General features: G+C 40.6%; 1 pseudogene; it reads left to right on the forward strand.

The window, feature by feature from the left end:
- Window positions 1-1401: 1401 nt before the first annotated feature.
- LOC120783926 lies at window positions 1402-3874 on the forward strand (annotated as a pseudogene).
- The last annotated feature ends 5071 nt before the right edge of the window (window positions 3875-8945 follow it).

Consider the following 8945-nt stretch of genomic DNA (forward strand, 5'->3'; position numbering starts at 1 on the left):
AACAAGAATTCAAGAGCTTACATGTAGAATGCTTACACTCAATCATTTTCACAGTGATTCATCTGGACCACAGAAACTTTCTAAGGTTTGCATTTGAGGACACAGCCCAGGAAATACATCACACATCGAAGCTCCGAGCTTTTCAGTGAATGCAAAGAAAAGATCCCTGACTCTGAGTGTACAGTTCTTGTTTCTTCAACTTGAAATATGTTCCATTACCAGTCATGCACGTCCGTCAGAGCACAGAGTGGCCACATTTTCACTTTTTGCACGGACTCGTTTCCAAACATTTTTACAGCCATTGGGCATGGTGGTGCCACTTGTGCTGTTAGGGATGCAAGTAGTCTTGCAGGTTGGCTGTTCTAACTTTGAAAGAACCTGGCTTGCTAAATAAGGGTTCTACCACAGGCAGTATTCGTTTTGCAAGTTGGTATCAACAGATGCCTCCCTCAGCGGGTGGGGGGGCTCTGTGGGGCAGTGAGGGAAGTCTGGGTGCTGGAGCAGTACAAGCTTCAAATCAACCATCTGGAGCTGCTGACCGTTTTTAGCCCTTTCAGGGCTAAAAATCAGGAGAGGCAAAATCAGGCCCACTGGAAGAAATGCATTCAGCAGTGTCTTGGGTCATGGGCATGCTAGCACATCCATTCCAAGAGGTACATTGTTTTTAGTCCTTTCAGGGCTAAAAACTGAGCACTTTATGGGACTTGCCTGCTTCTCCTGTCAAAACTGTCTAATTCTCCGTTGCTGTGGTGCAGTGCTCATTTTATGTCACCAAGAGCTGCCCATATTCCAGGGCATCTGAACCTAGGGGCAGATCTTACCTCTAGGGGGGCCCTCTTGTGCGAGAGTGGAGGTTACACCAGTTAGCGGTTGCTCAGATATTTGAGCGCTTCCGCAGGGCAGCGGTGGATGTCTTTTCTTTCAGAGAGAATGCCCACTGCCCCCTACCCATCTCAGTAACAGACCACAACGTACCTCTTGGAATGGATGTGCTAGCATGCCCATGGCCCAAGACACTGCTGAATGCATTTCTTCAAAGCACTCAGGCCTCGTTCACCAGAGGTTTGTATGCTTATAAGTGGCAGGGTTTTGAGTAGTGGTTGCAGGAACCATCACTTTCAATGCGCTATGGTGGAAGTTTCATCTTTCCTGCAGGAACTGTTGCAAAGGTACTCCCCTTTTCCACAGTTAAAGTATACTTAGATCACCTAGTCATGTTGGTTTTGAGGGGGTGTTGCCAGGTGCTCATCCAGGTTTCTTAATGAGAATCTACTGGCTAAGGTCTATGGTTAAATCCTGTGTTCTCTCATGTGATTTGCAGTTAGTGCTTGTAACCCTTTGTGATCCTCCATTTGAGTCCACTGAGTCTGTTGATATGAAGTTCCTTTCATAGAAGACCTGATGTTGGCGTTTGCTAAGCGAGTGGGTGATCTCCATGTTTTGTTTGTGCATCCTACCTGTACCCAGTTTGCTGTTGATGGTTTGAAGGCTACACAACAGCCGAACACGGCGTATGTAGCTAAGGTAATCTCCACAGTGTATAGGTCTATGGTCTTTGAGCTCCAGCCCCCCCCCACACACATCTGAGGAGCAAGGGATGTTGAATACGTGCCCGGTGTGTGTTTTACTTGCATACATAGACTGAACTCAAAGTGTGCCTTTATGTGAACAGTTCAACTCACTGAGCACTTTATCAGAAACACAATACTAATACTGGGTAGGGCCTCCCTTTGCTCTCAAAAAAGCCTTAGTTCTTTGTGGCATGGATCCCACAAAATGCTGGAAACTTTCTTTGAAATTCTGGTCCATTTTCACACGATTGCATCACATCATTTCTGCATTTCATTGTCTGGGGAGGCCACTGAAGTACACTGAACTCATCACTATGTTCATGAAACCAGTTTGAGACGACTTTTGCTCTTAGACATGGTGCATTACCATGCTGGAAGTAGCCATTAGAAAATGGGTCAACTGTGGCCATAAAGGGAAGCACTTGGTCAGTAACAATACTCAGATAGGCTGTGGAATTCAAACCTTGATTAACTGGTACTAAGGGGCCCAAAGTGTGCCAAGAAAACACTCCCCAACCATTACACAACTAGCTGCAGCCTGGACTGTTGACACAAGCAGGTTGGGTTCATGTATTCATGCTGCTGAATTCTGACCCTACCATCTGCATGCCTCAGCAGAAATCCAGATTCATTGGATCAGGCTACATTTTTCCAGTCTTCAACTGTCCAGTTTTGGTGAGTCTCTGTCGACTGATTTTGTTCTTGGCTGAAAAGAGCAGAACCGGATATGGTCTTCTTCTGTTATAGCCCATCCACCTCAAGGTTGGACATGTTGTGCACTCTGAGATGCTTTTCTGCTCACAACAATTTTAAAAAGTGGTTTTCTGAGTTACCATAGCCTTAGTCTGGCCCTTCCCCCCTGACCTCTCTCATCGACAAGGTGTTTCCGACTGCAGATCTGGCACTCACTGGATGTTTTTTATTTTTGGTACCACTCTGAGTAAACTCTATAGACTATTGTGCATGGAAATCCCAGGAGATAAGCAGTTTCAGAAATACTCAAACCTGCCCATCTGGCATCAACAATCATGCCACGGTCAAAGTCACTGAGATCACATTTTTCCCCCATTCTGATGTTTGATGTGAACATTAACTGAAGCTTCTGACCTGTGTTAGCATGATTTTATGCATTACACTACTGCCACATGGCTAATTGGATAATTGCATGTATATTCAGGTGTACAGGTGATAACAAAGTGCTTGGTAAGTGTACTTGTCATTTCCTGTTGCTAGCTTCTGTGTGACTGGTAGCGAGTTTTCCTGCTCTTCCTCTACCTAGCTAATTTTGCTATTTTATTTAATTACAGTGGCTAATTACTCGCTGTACATTTAAATGTACATTAGTTCTGCTTAAGCACTCTTAGCTCTCTCTTTCTGTTAGCGTTTTCTCGCTACTTCAGTTGTTTACACGCTTCTACATCCACTAGTTACTTTAGCTTAGCATATAGCGATGGCCTCTCTCCCTCCTGCTCTCTTACTCGGTGTGTCTCATGTTTAGTTATTATCTGCTTCCTTAAGCGAAAATGTTACATGTAATAAATGTAGTTTATTTGCAGTAATGGAGGCGAGGCTCAGTTAATTAGAAGCACGGCTCCGCACCATGGAAACCAAATGGTTAGCCGTGGTAGTTAGCCAGCCCCCAGTAGCCGGTGCGAGCCGACCCACTCTCTCTCACGCCCTTAAGCCAGGGCAGCTGGGTGACTGTCCGTTACAATAAGCGTAGCCCTAAGCAGAAGCCCATCGTTAACCACCAACCAGTTCACGTTTCAAACAGATGCTCCCCACTCAGCGACACACCCACTGAGAAACCAACTCTGGTTATTGGCAGATCTATCTTTAGAAACGTGAAGCTAGCGACATCAGCGACCATAGTCAAATGCATTCCTGGGGCCCGAGCTGGCGATGTTTTATCCTATTTAAAACTGGTGGCTAAGGATAAACGTAATTATAGTAAGATTGTTATTCACGTCGGCGGTAACGACACCCGATTACGCCAATCAGAGATTACAAAAATTGATGTTGAATCGGTTGTCGGTGTGTACGATTGCCAAGACAATTTCGGGCTCTGTAGTTTTCTCTGGGCCCCTGCCTTATCTGACCAGCGATGACATGGATAGCCGCATGTCATTATTCAACCACTGGCTGTCGAGGTGCTGTCCAACGACGTGGGCTTTGTAGATAATTTGCGGACTTTCTGGGGAGGACCTGGTCTGATTAGACGAGATGGCATGCATCCCGTTTTGGATTGACCAGCTGTCATACCTAGAAATCTGACTGAGTATATTAGTAAACCAAAACAATGACAACCCAGAGTTGAGACCAGGAGGTAGAGTTGCTATTTTACACAGAAATCTAATAAAAAATTAAGACTACCACTGCAGAAGTACGACAAAATAGGAGAATTAAATGTGGACTCAAATATTAGATCGCTCCAATCCAGAACTGTATTAGTAAATGATCAGATATTGATATATTTAATCTCACTGAAACCTGGATGTGTAATGATGAATATGTTAGCCTATATGAATCCACTCGCCCAAGTCATATTAATACTCACATTCTTCGAGGCACCGGCCAAGGAGGTAGAGTTGCAGCCATTTTCAACTCAAGCCTAATAATCACCCCTAAACTCAATTATAACTCATTTGAAAGCCTGGTTCTCAGTCTTACAAATCCATCATGGAAAACTTTTAGATGTCTATTTTGTTCCTTTTAGTGTATCGCACTCCTGGCCCATATTCTGAATTTTAATATGAATTCTCAGAGTTTTTATCAAGTTAAGTCCTTAGTACAGATAAAGTAGTTATGGTAGGTGATTTCGATATTCATGTGGATGTTGATGATAGCCTTAGAATTGCGTTTATCTCAATGTTAGACTCAATTGGCTTTGCTCAGGGTGTAAATAAACCCACTCACTGTTTTAACCACACCCTGGACCTCGCTCTTACTTATGGCATCGAAATTGAACATTTAATAGTCTTACCATCGAATCCTATTACTATTTATTATTATTATTATTACTATTATTATTACTATTACTAATCCTATACTACTATTTAATAACTTTTGAATTCCTGTTACTGGACTACACACTATTAGCCAGAAATGTCTTTTTCTAGATGTCTGTCTGATAGTGCTGTAACTAAATTTAAGGAACTAATTCCATCAACACTTAATTCACCACCATGTTACAATATAACAGGAGGACTCCTATTCTAACTTTATTCCCTCCCAAATTGATCATCTTGTTGATAGTGCTGCAGGCTCAATGAGAATGACACTCGACTCTATTGCCCCTCTAAAAAAAAAACAAAGGAGGTTAGCTCCATGGTTTAACTCCCAAACACGCATATAAAAGCAAACTACGCAAAAACGTGAAAGAATATGGCGTTATACCAAAATGGAAGAATGCTGTTTAGCCTGGCATGATAGTCTTAAACATACTGAAAGGCCTTTTGTAATGCCAGAGCAGCCTATTACTCATCTCTAATCGAGGTAAATAAAAACAACCCTCGGTTTCTTTTCAGCACCGTAGCCAGTAAGAGGTCCACCGATCCATGTATTCCCATAGCTCCTAGTAATGACGATTTCATTAGCTTCTTTAATGATAAATTCTAACTATTACAGAGAAAATTCACCACCTCCTGCCCTCAACCGGAACCGACTTATCTTCAAACACAAGAGTCTTAGAAACAGCTGTACAACCTGATGTATACTTAGACAGTTTCTCTCCCATCGACCTTCGCCAGCTAACTTCAATAATTTCTTCATCTAAACCATCAACTTGTCTCTTAGACCCCATCCCACTAGGCTACTTAATGAAGTTTTACCCTTAGTTAGCACCTCTTTACTAGATATAATCAATATGTCTTTTTTAACAGGCTATGTACCACAGTCCTTTAAAACAGCTTTAATAAAAATAAAACAGCTAGAATTAAAGTAAAAAGCCTACTCTTGATCCATATGTCTTAGTCAAATATAGACCCATATCTAACCTTCCCTTTCTCTCTAAGATCCTTGAGAAAGCTGTCACCAACCAGTTGTGTGACTTTTTACATAATAATAGCTTATTTGAGGATTTTCAGTCAGGATCTAGAGTGCATCATAGAAGAGAGACAGCACTGGTGAAAGTTACAAATGACCGTCTTACTGCATTGGATGAAGGACTTGTCTCTGTACTTGTCTTGTTAGACCTTCGGGCTGCATTTGATACCCATTGACCATCATATCCTATTACGGAGACTGGAACATGAATTGGCTTTAAAGGAACCGCTCTAAGCTGGTTTAGGTCCTATTTATCAGATCGATTTCAGTTTGTGTACGTTAATGATAAATCCTCCATATACTCAAAAGTTAGTCACAGAGTTCCACAAGGTTGTGTGCCAATTGTATTTATCAATTAAACCTGGTGAAACCAATCAGTAAGCTAAACTTCAAGCTTGCCTTATGGACATAAAGACCTGGATGACCAGCAACTTTCTGCTGTTAAACTCAGACAAAACTGAAGTTATTCTGCTTGTCCCCCAACACCTCAGAAACACCTTATCTAATGATAAAGTTTCTCTATATGGCTTTGCCCTGGCCTGCAGCACCACTGTTAGGAATCTCTGAGTTCTCTTTGATTAGGATATGTCCTTTAACATCCACATAAAACAAACTTCAAGGACTGCCTTTTTTCACTTACGTAACATTGCAAAAATCAGGCACATCCTTTCTCAAAAAGATGCAGAAAAACTAGTTCATGCTTTTGTTACCTCTCGGCTAGATTATTGTAATTCCTTATCATCAGGCTGTCCCAACAAATCTTTAAATACTCTCCAGCTGATCCAGAATGCTGCAGCACCAGTACTGACAGGAACTAGGAAAAGAGATCACATTTCTCCTGTGTTAGCTTCTCTTCATTGGCTCCCTGTAAAATCCAGAATAGAATTAAATATCCTCCTCCTCACCTACAAAGCCCTTAATGGTCAGGCACCAATCGTATCTGAAAGAGCTCATAGTAGCCTATTACACTGTGTTCCCAGAATGCAGGCTTGCTTGTGGTTCCTAGAGTCTCCAAAAGTACAATAGGAGGCACAGCCTTCAGTTATCAGGCTCCTCTACTGTGGAACCATCTTCCAGTTTTGGTCCAGGAAGCAGACACACTCTCCACATTTAAGAGTAGGCTTAAAACCTTCCTTTTTGATAAAGCTTATAGTTAGGGCTGACTCAGGCTTGTCTTGAACCATCCCTTAGTTATGCTGCAATAGGCCTAGACTGCTGGGTGACTTCTCATTATGCACGGAGCTCCTCTCTCCTCCTCTTCCTCTCCATCTGCACATATTCATATGGCATATGGTGCTGCGGAGTCTGGATCTGTGACTGCAAACCACCTACTGCCTCCATGATCCTGCTCAACACCCACTGCTTCAAATATTATGATTATCATCTATTATTATATTTAATTTTATTAGTACTATTATTCACCCTATTATTATTAGTTTTATTATTAGTCTCATTTTTGTTACACATCTTTATGTTATACGTCTACTGTGCTATGCCCCCCACCCTCTCTTTTTTCCTCTCTCTCTCTCTCTCTCTCTCATATATGTCACCACAGTCTGTGGACAGTCCTGTTGTCCTATACAGTATGTGTTGTACCTCGTCCCTCTACTTCAGGGATCATAAGTTATTGTCCTAACATTTCATTTTGGTTTTGCGTGAAATAACTTAAAAACTGTTGCACAGATGGCCATAGAAATTCAATACAGAGGTTCAAAATCTAACACTATGACAATTAAAGTTACTCCTAATTTGAATAAACATGGGTAATCATAAACATACCACCACTATGTAACCACAATATATAAATTTAAAATTGTCCCACAACAGCAAATTGAGACAAAACAGTTAAAAAAACTGAGCTGATTGTTCTTACTGTTGCATGCTGGGACATCTTGAGAAGGGGCAACCGAGTACTCATCATTTACAATAAATCACCCAAGTCAAGATGTTTTGGACATGAAATTGTTACTTTTTTACTCTCTTACTCTTTTCACAATGTAGCTTTTTCTGATACCATATCCTACTACATTCTGTACTACTCCACTGGATGTTTGACAAAAAAATATTTTTATATCTATTGAAATGGTAAGATACATTAATCTTATCCTTGTGTCCACGCTCATCTGCAACACAAAGTATAATCTTTTATTCTTAAAGTATATGCTTCAGTATATGTTTCAGCCTCACTCTGTGTAAGATAGCTTATACTCATAAGCTGTACATGTACATGCTGTAGATATTAATTTTGATTTTTGGTTTGTTGAATGCTGGCTTTTGGATTTTGTGCTGTAGGAGTGTCGTCCCATTAGGAGTGATTTCTTTTCTTCTCCTTATCTCCGCCTTATCTTTTGCAGATCACAAAATACACATGGGTCACTTTTTGTAACTCATGTCACTGATATGGCAGAAAACAGCACCCCCTAATGTGCCTGATCAGTGCTCAATCATTGACCTGCCGCTGGTCCAAAAATAATCCCAAACCCCTCTCTCCATACATTCATTGGCTAAACTAGGTTTGCCAATATGTTATGTTTTTGACTTTGGCCTTTTTCTGAGGTGGATTTTTGGAGGGTTTTCTCTCTAATTTAAGTACATAAAACACTTCTAAAACATGTTAAGGAGTGATCTGCAATCATTTTATGTGGTTTGCATGGCAACTCTATACATTACAAATACATGGGGCACAGTTGGAATGTGGATCATGAAGACATTGATTTGAGGGTTAGGATGGAAAAAAAATACACACATTAGACCTTAAAGCATTAAATTTTAATTTATTACAATATATGGCATTATTTTTGTTTTAAAAAAAGGTTGCACGAAAGTCAAAATGTAATAACTTGTTAAATCAAAAAAGTTACATTATTCTGTCACTATTATTACATTATAGACAAATTATTACTGTACATTTTTGTTACATTGAGTTTCTACAAGGTGTTACTGAGAGTTGTATCAGAGTCAAGGAGCATATTTGATTAACTATCAATTCACAGTCCAGTCTGTTTTTTCATTAATAGATATAAAAATAAACATTCCAGTCTGAAATGACAATCTTTATTTGGGAAGAATCAGGTGTTTCACAACTACTGTACCCTTACAAAGTTCAAATCTAGGTCTGTGTCCAAAAGCACTCCCTATTCACGATATATTGCATTCCATTTAATTTGAGTGTGTAATTGTACCCACTAACTTGTGCCCTCAAAAATTCCATGACGGAATGAAAAAATTAGTGTCCATGCCATGGACACAGTGCAAGGTGCCGCATTTTATAGATGCAAAAAATACAGTTGTGTGACTCTACAGCTGTCATTAATGATGCAAAATGATGAT

Source organism: Xiphias gladius, chromosome 22, assembly GCF_016859285.1.
Source record: "Xiphias gladius isolate SHS-SW01 ecotype Sanya breed wild chromosome 22, ASM1685928v1, whole genome shotgun sequence".
Classification (NCBI taxonomy): Eukaryota; Metazoa; Chordata; class Actinopteri; order Istiophoriformes; family Xiphiidae; genus Xiphias; species Xiphias gladius.